This window comes from Rhinopithecus bieti, unplaced genomic scaffold, assembly GCF_001698545.2.
Source record: "Rhinopithecus bieti isolate Rb0 unplaced genomic scaffold, ASM169854v2 scaffold_41836, whole genome shotgun sequence".
NCBI classification, from domain to species: domain Eukaryota; kingdom Metazoa; phylum Chordata; class Mammalia; order Primates; family Cercopithecidae; genus Rhinopithecus; species Rhinopithecus bieti.
The window spans coordinates 1,037,888-1,054,423 of NW_016817195.1; the positions used below are offsets into that span (position 1 = coordinate 1,037,888).

General features: G+C 40.3%; 1 protein-coding gene across 1 annotated transcript in view; it reads right to left on the reverse strand.

Moving 5' to 3' along the window:
• The window catches only part of FBXL7 (F-box and leucine rich repeat protein 7), a 327,250-nt gene that overhangs the window by 142,982 nt on the left and 167,732 nt on the right, over positions 1-16,536 (reverse strand). The window lies entirely within an intron of this gene.

Consider the following 16,536-nt stretch of genomic DNA (forward strand, 5'->3'; position numbering starts at 1 on the left):
TAATACAAAATCAATTGCTTGACGTTCAGACACTGAGCTTAAAAATGTTTTCCAGGATGCATTATGGATGTAAAAGGCACAGTCTTACCTTTGAAAGGATGGGCTGGAATGAGGAGGAATACATCTTGCTGGGTTGTCCACCAGCACATGAGTAACTTGGTACACAATGAGTCCATGGTGAATCAAACAGAAAGGACAAATAATGTGAAAATGCCCTCGTTTCTGCTTCCTCTTAAACCCCTGGGAAGGCACTCCATGGCATCGTTTAATCATGAGGTCCAGAAGAGTTTGCTTTAACACATAATGCTTGACAGCTACGCCGTCATGTGCATTATAACACCATTTCTCGGTTATTTTTCCTGCCTTTAGGAATATATAAAATCGAGTGGGCTCTGGTCATTATTATAATATCACAGTGGTTTGCTATTAGTAAAGCTCCAAGATGACACAGTGATTCACTCCTTAAGGATTAAATAAAAATACTTGTTGTGCTTGCAAAGTGGGTATTAAAGGGATGTTTTTCACGGGACACTTTGGAATCAGCTTCTGTGATTGTTCCAGCAGATCCACTTTGGAACCTTCTGTACCCTGTTTGGAGCCCAGCAGCCAGATCTCTAAGGCCTACATTAATATATAAAACTAAGCCTCCTTTGCTCTCTGGCTCCTATTTGGAACTGAGTAATGGGCAGCCCAGCAGAAACAGGCTGGGAAGGAGAAGAGAGAAGTCAGGATATTTACTATCCAGCACCTCCCAGGTCAGCTGTTCCTCTGCCACACAGTCTTCTCCCCAGACACAGTGACCACCCTCTCCCAGTTCTGGCTAGTGTCCCAGGAGTACCTCTCCTTTTGTCCTGTCAGGCCCTGGAGCTACCCACCAGGAACTTCCCATCTCTTTTAGGGTCCTTCTTAACTCTGTCTTCAACTTTGTAAAAGTCCCTAGTAAACTCTTCCCAATTACCCTGTTTAAGTGTTCTATACATGCACATCATTTCTGGACCCTAGGTGGCACCCGAAGCTTGAAATATGTAATATTTCCTTCTTGGATACATGATTACATATACACCCCATGTAGCTGCCATACAGTGGACATGAAACAGTTTTTATTTGAGTTATCAAAACCAAGTTCTTCAGGGAGAGAAGATAATGCATTAAGACAACAGAAAATTTGAAACAAAGAACCACAGAATTAAACTTGGTAGGTTCAATCATAGGTTTATTTGAAATCCTGATTGTAGTTTAGAACACTAAGTTTACCTACCATATATAGAACACCTACTATGTAAGAGCTTGACACTGTGCTCAGGTTTAACATAAGTCATCTGTAATCCACAGGAGAATCTTGCAAAGCAGATACTATATCCAATTTAGGGTGGAGGACAATGAGGCGTAGATACATGCAATAACCCACCCCCACTTACACACCTCACTGAACTAGCAAGGAGGCTAGAACAGGTGTACCTGGCTACACAGCCCATACTCTGTCCACCCTACCAGGCCACCCCATTCAGAAGGACACTGGTACTCATGGACTTCCCATGACCAAAAGGACTTTAAGAAGCTTGACTGCAAGCCTGTTTAATTGTATCTAATCTTATCTTCCAGACAGATATCTTCAGAGAACCATTCTCATAGAAAGCTCATTAACATCTTGAGTCCATGACTCACATTTGGAAAATGCAGTGTCTCCCTTTTGTGTCCCCATTTCCTGACTTTTGTCTCTTAGAGACAAGACCAATGCCCATCATTCCGCCTGTGGTCAGTGAATAAATGTCAGGCAAGCTGCTCTAGACACCAGGTACATTGCAGATTCTCAACCACTACATTGTTTTTAAAAGGATGTACCATATTTGTAAGATTTTCAAAGCATGCTGGAATTTGATATTGATAAGGAAAGGGAAAGAGGAATCTTCGTAACAGTAAGTTTTCTTTAGCACCTAATATTTGGCCAACGACTAGGTTTGCAGTCATCTGACAAAATGATTTGCTGAGAAAAATGCTGGCGTGGGTGGCTTTAATAATAAACGGTGGCCGGAATAATGGCTCACATTTACTTAGCACGAAGAATGTGCCAGGCACTTCACTAAGCTCTTTACCTGGGTTACCTCATTAAAGCTCATGACGACTCTACTCTCTAATTTTACACTTGCAAAACCGCGTCACAAAGAGGTTGAACAAGGGATCAACATCAGAGAAGTAAAGTGGAGGAAGCATCACTGAGCTCCAGGTGGTCAGACTCCAGATTCTATGCTCAGAGGAAAGCTTCTGTCTACTTAAGAGACACCAGCATCCTTATAGCTAGATAGACTCCAATATTTTCTTTAAAAATCATGTACAAAAAATCATGTACAACTTACTGCAAGGGTAGACTGACTGTAACAACATAAAATGTAGTAGGGTTAAATTTTAAAATCAGGTCGTATATTTAAAAATACCCAGCTTCATGAGTTTGGGGAGAATTATAATTTAGCATCAGTGTGGAAATGCTTTGGAGGTTTTAGTGAAAGGTAACCTAAATAGGAACAAGCAGTGTTGGAAGGCTGGCCATAGGGGCCTATGAAGCATCAGGGCAAGTTCAAGGTCCAGAATCTGCCCCTCACTAATTCACCCAGGTAGGTCACACGCATTTTATTGTAAACATCATGCTGTAGAAGGCCTTCCTTGAGAGGTGAGTCATCAGCCCATGGAAGCAATTCATAGCCTGGTGTGATGATCACTATCTGCCCTAGAGCTGGCCACCGTCATAGGAACAGAACGCGGGAACTGGCTCCAAACTGAAGTGATGGGAAGAAGATTGGAATGAAAGGAGTGGGTTACACTGGGGTCTACAGAGAACTGGAGAGCCTTGCAGGATGGGGAAAGTGCAAGCCTATAGGAGGGTGCAAAGCTGTGATCTCAAGGCAGAGGCAGGAGCTCACAAATGATGGAATCAGAGCACAAACAGCCTGAACACCAGCCCGTGTGGTCGTGGGTGACTGCCTTGAATGCTGACCTCTGTCTGTGCTTCGCCTTTATGCTCAGTAGACAACGGAATATGAGAAACAATCTTCCGTTGTCTTCTCTTCCATGTTTTATATTTTAGCAATGCCACATCATTCATGGGCACTGCAGATCCGCTTCTATATTCAGCAAGCATGGAGAGGTTACAATTTTATGTCAAATTCCAGGCAGGCTCTACGGGTTAAAACATAAACCGACTAAGTGGTGGGTAGAAGAGTGCTCCCCCAAAATTCATGTCCACTCAGAGCCTCAGGATGTGACCTTCTTTGGAAACAGGGTCTTTGGAGATATAATTAGCTAGCTTGAGATGAGGACATACTCCATTGTGTTGGGCCCTCCATCCAATAACAGGTGTTCTAAGAAGAAGAGGAGAGGACACAGAGACACACCGGGAAGAAGGCCATGTGGAGGCAGAGACAGAGATTGGAGTAAAGGATCTGCAAGTCAAGGAATGCCATGAATTGCCAGGAGTCACCAGAAGCCAGGAAGAAGCAGAGATCTCCTCTAGAGCATTCAAAGGGAGCACAGCCCTGTTGACATTTTTAGTTCAGACCACCAGCCTCCAGAACTGTGAGAAATACATTTCTGTCATAGTAAGTCACCCAGTTGCTGGTAACATGTTGTGGCAGCCCTAAGAAATTAACACAGGATGCATTTCCTGCTCAGGTAGGCCACTAGGAATGAAGACAGTCACACAAATAGAAATGACTGCATGTTAAATACTACAAACCAGGGCATGTCCAAGGCATCAGAGTTTTCAGAACATCCCTGAAATTATTTCTTTCCTCTCTAAATTTAATTTCTTTCCTTGCAGTAGTTCTTCAGGAACTTATCCCTTAAATGTAAGTTTAGATGGAGGAAGATGGAAAGAGTAAGTTTCTCCATAATCTAAAGCTAACAACAGAGTACCTCTCTATTTGACAGAATTCAGGCTCTCTGCGTTTCTGACCACAATCAAGCTTCTCGTGATATTAGACTTTGTTTTGATTATATCTTCTTCTTTCTCAGGACTAGATTCACTCCAATGGTATCCCTGAATCTTCCTCTGTTGTGACTCTGCTGACCTCCCTGAAATCTCCTGGCCCATCTCTGCACAGCTTGCGTTCATCTTCTTTAAAGCCCTGATCAAGGCATACCTCCTTAAAAGACCTTTCCAGCCAGCTCTGTTTGAAATTAACTCACCTTCATGTCTATATTTTTAATACTTTCACCTCAACACGTGCACAGTTTATCACATATTATATATTACAAGCTCTTCAGTGCCGGCTGATTTTTACTTACTTTGTCAATTTTCTAGGGCTGCCATAACAAATTATTATCGAGCTTGGTACCTTAAAAACAACAGAAATGTACTCTCTCACAGTTTCCGGAGGCCGGAAGTCTGGAGTCAAGGTGGGGTGACACTCCCTGGGAAGGCTCTAGGGAAGAATCCATCCTGGCCTCTTCCAGCTGCTGGTGGCCCCAGCTGTTCCTTGATTTGTGGCTGCATCACTCTGATCTCTGCCCTGTCTTCACATGGACTTCTCTTCCATGTGTTTCTCCTCTGTGTGGGTCTCATAAGGACACATACCATTGGATTTAGGGACCACTTGGATAATCCAAGATGATCTCATTTTGAGATCCTTTATTTAATTTCATCTGTAAATAACCTTTTTGCAAATAAGGTCACAGTCATGGGTTCTGGTGATGAGACTATGGACATAACTTTGGAAGGAGGAGGCATCGTTCACTCGTTACACTCATCTTAGAATTCACCTGTACCTGTAAATCCCTTACCTATTATATATACTAAGTAATTAATTTTTTATTAAATTTAATCAAATAATACCTTTGAGCACAGGTTTAAAAGTACCTACAAACTATTCTAATTCACTTTTTACTAACCATATCAAACTCATGTTAAGCCACAATCCCTCCCTGGTGTACTATTCACATTTCTGCCAATTGACTTTATTCTACATTGAATGAGCCTCCCAGAAAAGAACCGGCAGTTGGGACTGCAAGTATATCAAGGACTGACAGGGTTTCTAATACTCTCAAGGCATTTCTGCCAGGAAACAGGTAATGAAAGAAATAGAAAACATCAAAAAATATAATGAACAATGATACTCTAAAATTTCTTAAGTGAAATCCAGGCAGTGGTAGACCTAGGTTGAATTCCAGTTCTACTTACTGGTTTCCCAATCATGGCAAGTTCTATAATATTTCACTTTTATTTTGTTCTGTGGAGGAATGAAAGAAGGAAGGGAGGGAGGGAGAGACGGAGGGAGGGAGGGAGAGACGGAGGGAGGGAGGGAGGAAACAGCCCCCCTCCACCAACGCTCTCTAATGCCATCTAATTTTAATTTCAAAACAGTACAATGATTGTTGAGAATTCACCCACCGGTAGAAATGCCTATCCAGGAGTGTAGAACTTGTGGCGACCCAATCTATTTAGCAGCACTTGCACTAGCAGAAGAAATGATTTAGAAAATTAGGTCACCAGCAGAAGCCATTTTTGTGTGTTGCTTTTTTCTGCTCAAGGACTTACTTTATGATGACAGTCTAGCCCAATTAGTCAGATAAATGGAGCCATTCCAACTTGAATATTGTTTTCATAAAGTATTTTCTGTTTATTATGAAAATTAAGAAGTGCCATTGCTTTACAGATGCCACTCAGAGCCACATGCTGCTGCAGTCAAAGCCAGGGATTTCACTGTGTTGCAAAGTTATAGCAGACAACAGGCACAATGCGTGCCAGATGCAGCTGAACGGCGAGGGGGCTTAAAAGGATTTGATGGAAAATGTCCTAACTCTGCTTTGTCCAAGAATTATCACTGGGACAGTAGGCTCTTTGATACGTTCATGCAACCAGCTGCTAGTTCATCTCCGTTTCTAATGGGGTAATCCACATTGCTTTTCATCTTATTTCCATCACACATGTGACTTTTAATATTAGGAGAATTCAAACATCCATGTATGGGGCTCATTTTTTCCCTTTAATTGGGGATGGAGGAGCGAGGTGATTGGTTTACATGCTTGAAAGCACAGAAAGGTCGAAGGCACCATTCTCCTATTATTGCTATCTTCTTCTATGTGTAAAACACTTCAAAGTATCTTGTCTGAGTTTATAGCCACCAACCGGATGCAAAGGTGACCCAGTTGTTGCTGAAAGCCTGTCCTATATTGTGAGATGTCCACAGTGGGGGGTGTGTGTCTGTGTGTATGTGTGCACACGTGAATGTGGATCACGGTCACATTAACCAAGTGCTCCTGAAACCTGCAAGAGAAAATAGCTCTTCTGAAGACCTGCTGCAGGAGATCACTCCCAGCTTGACTCGCTTCCTGTGTTGCCTTGACAGCCATTTGGTCAGAGCATGCAACGTCTGTATACATGTGGTAACGGGAAGTTATAAAGACCAGGCAGTGACTCTTTTTAACCTTGTAATCATAAACTGTTTTTCTAAAATTCTGATAACTGCACAGAGTCTTGTGCTAGTAAGACAGAAGTTTGGCTCATGATGCCCAAGGCTGCAGTACAGACCTGATTCATGAAAATAGCTACACCCAACCCTGAGATGAATGGAGACACAAAAGGAGCATCTTTAAAAATGATGGCAGTGGCTGGCAGTGGCATATAAATACACACACATACACATATAATCTTGCGCTAGTGAAATAGAAGCTATTTTGTGTGTGTGTGTGTGTGTGTGTGTGTGTGTGTGTGTGTTAGGCTGTTCTTGCACTGCTATAAAGAAGTATCTGAGACTGGGTCATTTATAAAGAAGAGGTTTAATTGGCTCATGGTTCTGCAGGCTGTACGAGCATGGTGCCAGCATCTGCTCGGCTTCTAGGAGGCCTCAGGGAGCTTTTACACATGGCAGAAGGTGAAGCAGGATCTGGCATGGTACATGGTGAGAGCAGGAGCTGGGGGGTGGGGAGGTGCCACACACTTTTAAGCGATGGGATCTCTTGAGAACTCACCCCCTATCTCAATACGTGACAGCAGCAATCCATGAGGGATCCGCACCCCCCAACCCACCTCCCACCAGGTGCCATCCCCAACACTGGGGATTACATTTCAACGTGAGATTTGGGCAGGACAAATATCCAAACCATATCAATATTCTTATAGATTCTCTAAATGATTAATTTCCACATAATACATCTGTCAAAAATGGAAGTCCATCAAATGTGCTTCTTTATAAATCCAATCTCCTTAAGCATCTCCATGTAATATGGGCCCAAATCCTTCACTTGAAAGTGCTACAAAACCTAAGAGCATATATTTAATGTCATAATAACAAAAATTCAAACCCGAAGAGGACCTATGGGGCTAATTTTTTTCTCTAATGGGGAATCTGATACTCACAGAGTTGCCTGACTTACCCCAGGTGACCAAGAGCCGTGACAGCCCTTCCTCTCATGTTCACTACCCTGCTACCCTCTTTAACGTAATCTTGACCAAAGCAACGGCAATAACTACTGTGAGAGACAGAGAATGTGGCCACGAAGAACTACTGCAACATAGGCTGCCAGAGAAACAGTCACTGCCACATCACCACGCTCACTCCCTGGGGCCACCATGCTAGACCTGAGTGCTCACCTGCTGATAAGAAACTCTCAGAAGTCATTCGTCAGGCCCCACATCCATGTTTACCTGGGCCATTGCCAAAGGTGCAAGTTTCCTGTGAGATCTGTGATAGCATAGCCCTCATTCCCATTCCCATACATCCTGACCCAAAACTCCATTCTTCTTTTCCCCTCTAAGCCTTCCCATTATGCTTTCTGGTGCTCTCAATAATATCAATAATCCAGCATCCATCCTTACTTCCCTAACTACTTGCCTGAATGTCCCCTTCACCTCTGTGCCTTAACTGAGACCTGTCCTCTGAGCACACTCATACCTCTACAGCCCTCTCCAGGAGCAGTGTATTTTCTTCAGTATCCCCTGAACCTCAGGGCTTGGGGTTGGATAGGTACCCTCCTTGGTTTTCTTGCTACCCCTTCTGACCTCCTGTTCTCCTTGCTTTTGCAATATCTTACTCTTTTGAGGCTCTGATGCACCATTTATACCACCCTCTCTCCTCCTCATTGCTGTCATGTTGGTTATCTCATTCATGGGTGGCTTACAATGATCATTCTCCAACATGTCAATATCCAGTGTCCTGACCTTGATGTCACCTTCAATGGCCCTTTCTTCCACTCTGCCTTAGGCATCTCCTCTCAGTGTCACACCCAGGACCTTCTCATTTCCAGGAACTGCACCACGCAGGTCCCTACCTCCCCTCAGAGCTGTCCAGTGCACTTGCTGGAAATGATGACAGTGCCATGGTTCCCATTCTTCATTGCTGCTGACACTCTCGGGTCTTCACCCTGCCACTTTCTATTTCTCCGCCACCTGTTTTCAGTTCCTCTTTTTCCAGCCTAACTTCCATGTCCACCATCACAGTCATTCTCATGCAAAAATCTTCAACTTCCTTGCTTCTCTCTTCTGCTGTGGGTTCACCTGTCAAACCCCCAAATTTCATAGCTCCAACTTCCTACCCGCTCTCTGCTTGCACAATGGCCAGTTGGTGTTGCTGGAGAAAATCACACAGCTGTTTGGTGTCACTTTATATTTATTATTGCAACTGTCAAATAAAGTCTCAAATTGCCTGGCCATTCTATTAAATAAATTTAGGAAAATTCATTTCCTAGATTTACTTTTCCACTATTTGTGCCCTTTCTCCTCAAACATCTCCCACCCCTTGGCCACTCTCACAATCCCAACCTCTGCTATCAAAATGGAGAAAACATTCCGCAACTTTTCATGAGAAATTGACTTCACTTGGGCTGTGGATTTCATCCCTCCTTACTGTCTCAAAAAATTGCTCCTTGGATCTTTCTCTGTCACTCCTGCATTATCAATAGCTCCATTTCCACTCTTCCTTCCTGTCACCAAGAAACACAGTCTCCAAGCTCTTCACTTAAGAAAACAACAAACATGAAAAAAGGCTCATCATCACTGGTCATTAGAGAAATGCAAATCAAAACCACAAGGAGATACCACCTCATGCCAGTTAGAATGGCAATCATTAAAAAGTCAGGAAACAACAGATGCTAGAGAGGATGTGGACAAATAGGAACGCTTTTACACTGTTTGTGGGAGTATAAATTAATTCAACCATTGTGGAAGACAGTGTGGCAATTCCTCAAGGATCTAGAACTAGAAATACCATTTGGCCCAGCAATCCAATTACTGGGTATATACCCAAAAGATTATAAATCATTCTACTATAAAGACACATGCACATGTATGTTTACTGCAGCACTACTTACCATAGCAAAGACTTGGAAAAAACCCAAATGCCTATCAATGATAGACTGGATAAAGAAAATGTGGCACATATACACCATGGAATACTATGTAGCCATAAAAAAAATAAGTTCATGTCCTTTGCAGGGACATGGATGAAGCTGGAAACCCTCATTCTCAGCAAACTAACACAGGAGCAGAAAAGCAAACACCGCATATTTTCACTAATAAATGGGAGTTTAACAATGAGAACATATGGACAGGGAGGGGAACATCACACATGGGGCCTGTCAGTGGGTGGGTGGCATGGGGAGGGATAGCATTAGGAGGAATATCTAATGTGGATGGTGGGTTGATAGGTGCAGCAAACTACCATGGCACATGTATATCTATGTAAAAAACCTGCACAGTCTGCACGTGTATCCCAGAACTTAAAGTGTATTAAAAAAAAAAATGTTGAAAAGGTCTTCTCTCAACTCTTCAGCTCTCTTCAACATCTGCCCCAGTTGTACACTCTCCTTTATAGCAATACTCGTCAAGAGAGGTCTAGCTATGCATATTGCTTCCACTTCCTGGTTTCTCATTTACGTTTAAAGTATTTTTTATTAAAAAAAAATCAAAGTATGGTACAAATGTTTTAAAAGCTTGAATGCTCCCTTTTCTCCCCAGAGGCAGCCACTTGAAACTCTTCTAAAGAAATCTCCTGATTCATCCCTAAAGAACATGCTCAGAAAGTACATCTCCTTCCCTACACAAGCTCAGTGTGTAGGGAAGGACAGAAGAAAGGGATAACAGAGGGCATGAAGACATTATAAGGGTGCTAGATGTGTTCACTATTTTCATTCTAGGGGTGGTTTCATGGGTGTATACAATGGCAAAATTCATCAAATTTGGCTGGGCACGGTGGCTCAAGCCTGTAATCCCAGCACTTTGGGAGGCCGAGACGGGCGGATCACGAGGTCAGAAGATCGAGACCATCCTGGCTAACCCGGTGAAACCCCGTCTCTACTAAAAAATACAAAAAAACTAGCCAGGCGAGGTGGCAGGCACCTGTAGTCCCAGCTACTGGGGAGGCTGAGGCAGGAGAATGGCGTTAACCCAGGAGGCGGAGCTTGCAGTGAGCCAAGATCCGGCCACTGCACTCCAGCCCGGGCGACAGAGCGAGACTCCGTCTCAAAAAAAAAAAAATCATCAAATTTTATACTTTAAGTATGTATAGTTTATTCATGTTAATTACACCTCAATAAAACTGTTAAAAACTTCAAAAAAAAAGTACATCTCCATTTCTCAATATCAGGCACTGACACTGGTGTCTTACTACTGAATTTACTATTTTACTCTTATACTACACACCCCCCAACACACACACACACACACACACACACACATTTCTCCTTTCCCCATCCTCCCAGTGTACTTAGATCCTTTTTTTTCTTGGGGGTGGGGATGGTTAAACTAATATCCAATGGTATGCAAGTCTTATTCATAAATACGACTGTGGTGTACCATGAATGATTTTTACCTTTTGAATGCTTAAAAAATTTCCCTCTCGTTATCACTTGCTTCAGTTTTCCGATTATTTTTCTATTTATCACAAATTCAATCTCCTTTAGAGCAGTAGAACCTCTCTTAATATATTCAAGCATGACAGGTAAACTCTAAGTTCCAATTTCTATCGGACAAATCCTTCCACATGTCCTCTGTCTTCTTCCTCAAACTGGACCATGGTAGTACTAGGGAGAGCGATGATAGCAGAGGGCCTTGGGAATCACTGTCACACCTGTACCCGCAGCATATCTTAGAAATAGCACCTGGCCAAGAAGTTTAAGGCAGTGATGATGAGATCACAAACTTTACAATCAGAATCTCAAGATAAATGGAATCAGAATGCTCCTACTTTTTACAGCTATTTGCACCAGAAAGAACAGAATTTTCCTGGCTGTGTGGTGTGGCATGGCAAAGGCAAACCCAGCTTTCGGTGGTGGTCAAATATCTGACTAAATGCCTGCTCTGGTTTGTTCATTTGTATGCTAACTCTCAGGTCACACATTTCTATCCTTAATTCTTCAGAATAGTAAAACTGCATTAATTTAGGTTAAGTAAAGGGTAAAGTTTTTGAAAAGGTTGAATTTAAACATCATGCTAATTTTCTGTAGAGAATTCCAACGACTCCCAGAGGTTCCCAGAACCTTTACTCCACTTGCCTTGATAAGCACACAGGACTCCCTGAGCTCATATCTTAGAAATGCCTATTGACTAAACAATATGGCTATATCAGGCCTCTAACAAATTGTTTTCTGTTTTTTCCCCACCCCCCAAAATACAGTCAGTAATCTTTGGGCAATTTCAATTCAAATTATGACATATTCTCATTTGGTGGAGTTTGATTCACTTGCAAAGTAATATATATATTTTACATGTGATATTTCGATACATGTATAAATATATATGGGTTTTTTTTTGTTTGTTTTTCTTTTTTCTGGATGCTACCTAAGGTTCCTTTCAGTAACACAAACATGGTTTCCTTCAGTTCAGTAAATGTAAACAAGCTGCCATAGGCAACTTTTAGCCATTTACTTCAAATGAGTGATTATATGCTGGATATTTACCACTAATCTTGCTCTTTTCTTAGTGAAAAAATAATATATAGACACAGCCGTGCAAACTGTGGTCCAGTTACTGCCCCTCCCCTTCAGCTCCCTTTGTAGACTCAGACTTCCTTTGCCCCTTCATGTTTCAAAGGAAGACTGGCCAGAAAAATCACTTAACATATTCAATACCTACATGATGTGGCAATTCGTTTTCAAATCCATTTTTGACAAACACAGGTCGGACATCTGGAATGAGGTAAAGGTGATTAGGTTTGGAGAGAGCAGAGTGATAAATGGAAATTTCAGAAATCTTTGCTGAAAAACAAGTATTCCAAGAGTAAGTGGTTCTATCTCAAAACGAAATTGCTTTTGAAATAAAATGTTCATTGAGTTCTGCCACAGAATAAACAGATTTTCCATCATGGCTTTTAGGCAAAAGCTATAAATCAAAAACTTACTAAATTGCCATTAATTTGTTGATTGTATCTAAAAGACTTTAAACTGCCCAAAAATATGCTCAAAATTATTTTAATCCATGTAAAATTTTATCAAAGTGATATGAAAGGTTTTTTAATGGGCCATGGCTTATTTTCCTTAGAACTCAGAATGACATGGAAACCAACAATGGAACCAAATCACAACTCTGAAGACGCAGTCTCTGAGACAAGATAATAACTGCTGCGAAGCCACTCTTTCCCATTGCTTTTTTTGATAATTTTTTTAAAAAACTGACTTATATACACGAGTTGTACCTATTTTGGGGGTACATGTGATATTTCGATACATGTATACAATATGTAATAATCAAATTAGGGTAACTGGAATAGTCATTACTTCAAACATTTTCTTTGTCTTGGGAACATTATAATTCTTGTTCTAGCTACCTTGAAATATATAATAAATTATATTTAACCATAATTGTTCTACTGTGCTGTTAAGTACTAGAACTTTCCTTCTACCTATTTTTGTGCTCCTTAACTAAAGCCCTTATCTTCAGCCCTCCTTCCCCACCTCCCCTCCCAGCCTCTGGTAACCATCATTCTGAAACTCTCCACCTTCATGAGATCCACTTTTCTTTAAAGCCACTCTTTTACATATTTAATGGCATGGCCTGTCTACTCTGCTCAAGATGAAATACCCATCCTAAGCGTATATGTCTTCTACTATAATGACAATTATCAGTAAATAAGTTGTTATTCACTAGCTAAGAGAAAAGCAACAAAGTTGACTAAAGATAATTTCTTACAGTGAATCTCCTATCACATAAATGTAGTAAGAAACCACGTTTTTGATCTTGAGAGAAGGTGTTCTGCTATTAAACACATTATCTCTAGCAAGATTATCTTTTCATGATCAATTTCATGATCATTTTTTATTTCCAGCTAATGCATCCTTGGTTTTATTTGGCTTCTGGAAGTATGACTTTGTTAAGCCATTACAACTGGATGAGAAGGCTCACTGGAGCGTTGGCAACTACCTATGTTCTATGAAGGGGGATTCTCTCTCCCTTAAAGATCGTTCTTGGACTAATTTTTGAGGATGTGATGAAATGAGCTGCCTGGTAGCATGAGAAAAAATGGAAAGGAAAAATGATGGAGATGAGAAAGAGTGGTGAATCAATGCCTTCTCACTTAGGCCCTTGACCACAGGCGAATAACTGGATTTGACAGGTAGAAGGGACATTTCTTCTAGTGGAAAAGATCAGGTCAGTGGCCCTCCAATCATATTCTTAACTAATCAGTCTAGAGAGTGCCTAACCACAGTATTTGTTTTCAAAGCTCTCCAGGTTTTTATTTGATTGTGCACCCAGAGTTCAGAACTATGGGACCACAAATGAAGAGAAAGAAGGCCCCAAGCCAGAGATGTTGAGAAGCAGGAAGCTTGAGATAGAAAGGATGGAGTCCATTCTCTCAGTAAAATAAGAGATGGAGTCATATCTTTAGATAGGAACAAGGTTGGGGATTTAAAGAAAGTGAAGAATATTTGCAAGGGGGAGTTCAAAATGCAACAGGACTTTAACTAGAAATAGCCTTTGATGATACCTTATTATAGAGAAAGTGCACACTTTCTGAGCATCATAGATACCCACGAATTTACTTTATACCATGATGTCTTCCCATTAATAAGGTATAAAATAGAGGAAATGTGCTTATTTGTTGATAGCTCTTATGAATTCTGACTAACTTTGAATAAAGGTAACCAAAATACATCCTTTTTCCAAAATACATATTTTGGGAAATAAACAAATTTGATAATATAAAAATACTCTTTTGCAGGTTTATTATGTTTAGTTGATTCCTGGTGTTCATGTGGAGAGTGGGACTGTGTGATTTGTTTTCCACTTTCCTCAACGTGGACGTAGAGAAGATAAATTAGTGTTGTCCTAGATTACACGTAATAGCAGTGCTTTCTGCTCAAATGAGTACCATTCCAATCTTGAAAAAAGTTATTCAACCTTGGAACTGGAATTTACTTTTTTTTTTTCCAGAATAGGGGCTTGCAAACTATACATAGCCAATTTCCTTACAAGGGAAATTCCTGTGTGTCTCCTAGGACCCAAAAGTTCTATGCACTGAGCTTTTAAATTTTGATGCAACTTCTCTTTCACTGTTCAAAACTGTGCCATGTGGATAATATTTTATAAGTCTGACAATCTCATAACAGGAAGATTTGAACATAGCAGCTGTTTACCATTTCATGCTAATTAAATGTGATTTCCATCATTGTCAATTTCACTCTTTTGCCTTCCAGTCACTTAATACAAATAAGAGAAAGACACAGGAAGATGATAGAGAATACGTTATCCATATATTACCAATTGATTAGTCTCAAGCATAAATACCTTTTGCAGTTAAGATTCAAATGCTACATTATTTGATATAATAAAGTTTGATATCCAGGTGCATTTAATTTTGAGCGAGTGGAGGAGTCATATTATAGAGTGAAAACAATCCCGGATCTAGAGGTCCACCAAGGTGGGGGTTTGCCCCTAGTTCCATCACTAACAAAGTGTGACTCTCAGTAAGTCCTTAACTTTTCCATTTCTTTATATAAATAGAAATGAAAACATCCCCTCTCCCTAGGTTGTTAATAAGATGCATGGAATAATGAATGTGAAATACATTTTAACATGAATTATCTTCAATTTAATTCATCTATTTTGGAAATGCCTTATGTGTGCATATTGAGCTTCCTGAAAACAAAGCACAATAATATACAGAGGGATTACGAAGAAGATATTAAGATATATATGTAATCAGAGTGTTATATTAAGATATATATGTAATCAGGGATACATATGTTAAACATTAAAACTCCCAATTGATGGGTAACATTTTATTTAAGTTCTATAATTATTATCGCCATAAATATTATCATTATCCATTGTTATGTATAAACAATGAACATAAGAATATTTAAGGTAAAACTTATGAATATACTTCTGAAAAAAGCTAGCCCACTTAAGGTTCTTTTCTCTCTCTAGTGTTGATGTTGGTGCCATGAAGTTATAAGAAACATATGCAAGAAATTACACCAAAAAAAGTGAGAATTTTTTCCTGCCTCACCATCACATATGTTGAGCCCCAGACACAATTATCCTTTTAGAATGTATTACAGATGCAGTGCTTAGAAAATGGGTGCAAGATGTTTGTTCAGATATAAACTTGCAGGCCAATGCTAGGGGAAGCTGGCAAAAGCCCTTAGCAAGCAACATTTCTTGTGGGTTGCCAACCCAGATCATGTTTTTTTTCCTTAAGAGTTTTGGCAGCTTCCTTCCATCTCTTCAGATTGCACTTATAATTGGTTGTTACCATAGAAACATGGACTTTAAATCATAGTATTCTTTATTAACTAGTTATAAAATGGAGGTGTGCCCTGAGCAAAACAGGATTTGGGAGGGTAACAGCAAATGGGTTAAAACTTACTATACTCATGTATATGACTGCTAATTCTTGCTAATTCTGCATGCAAGAGTGGTACGCTCACAATTTATTAATCTGAATGTTGGCAGGCATCTATTCTGATTTCTTTTTGTAATGTTCTACTTAACAAAGGGCTCTGGATTCAGATTTTTTATTAATTTACTGCCCAGTTATATTATTATTATCACTATTATTTTTAAAAATGAGAACAAAACTTTGGTTCCCACTTTGTATTAATGAAACTCATGACATGTTGGCGCTATCTATTCTTAATCTTGAGAATTAATAAAAACTGAAATCTGTTTTAAGCCTTACTAGTTTCAAGATTATAGTTGCACCTGTAGGTCCAGAATCTCCTGTGTTCAAAGCAAAGATTCACAATGAATGGAGTCCAGGAGAATGATCAGGATTTTTTGACAATTGCAACGAGGTTGCCTTGATTAAACTTATCAACATGTAAAAGGACTGCTATCCTTGTTTTTAATTATCAAAAGTATGTGCAGCAGACATTCTTGGCCCATATGCCATTCTCATGTCTCATCGAAATTCTGAATTAGCTGAAACAAAAATGTGTAATCACTGGTTTTGGTGAAATCTGTAGTTTTTCCTACACAATTATGTAAATCACTGACATATGATACCCCAAATTCATTCCTAATTCCCATTCCATTCCATCCCTTAGAAAATAAAGAACTGGCCGGGCGCGGTGGCTCAAGCCTGTAATCCCAGCACTTTGGGAGGCCGAGAC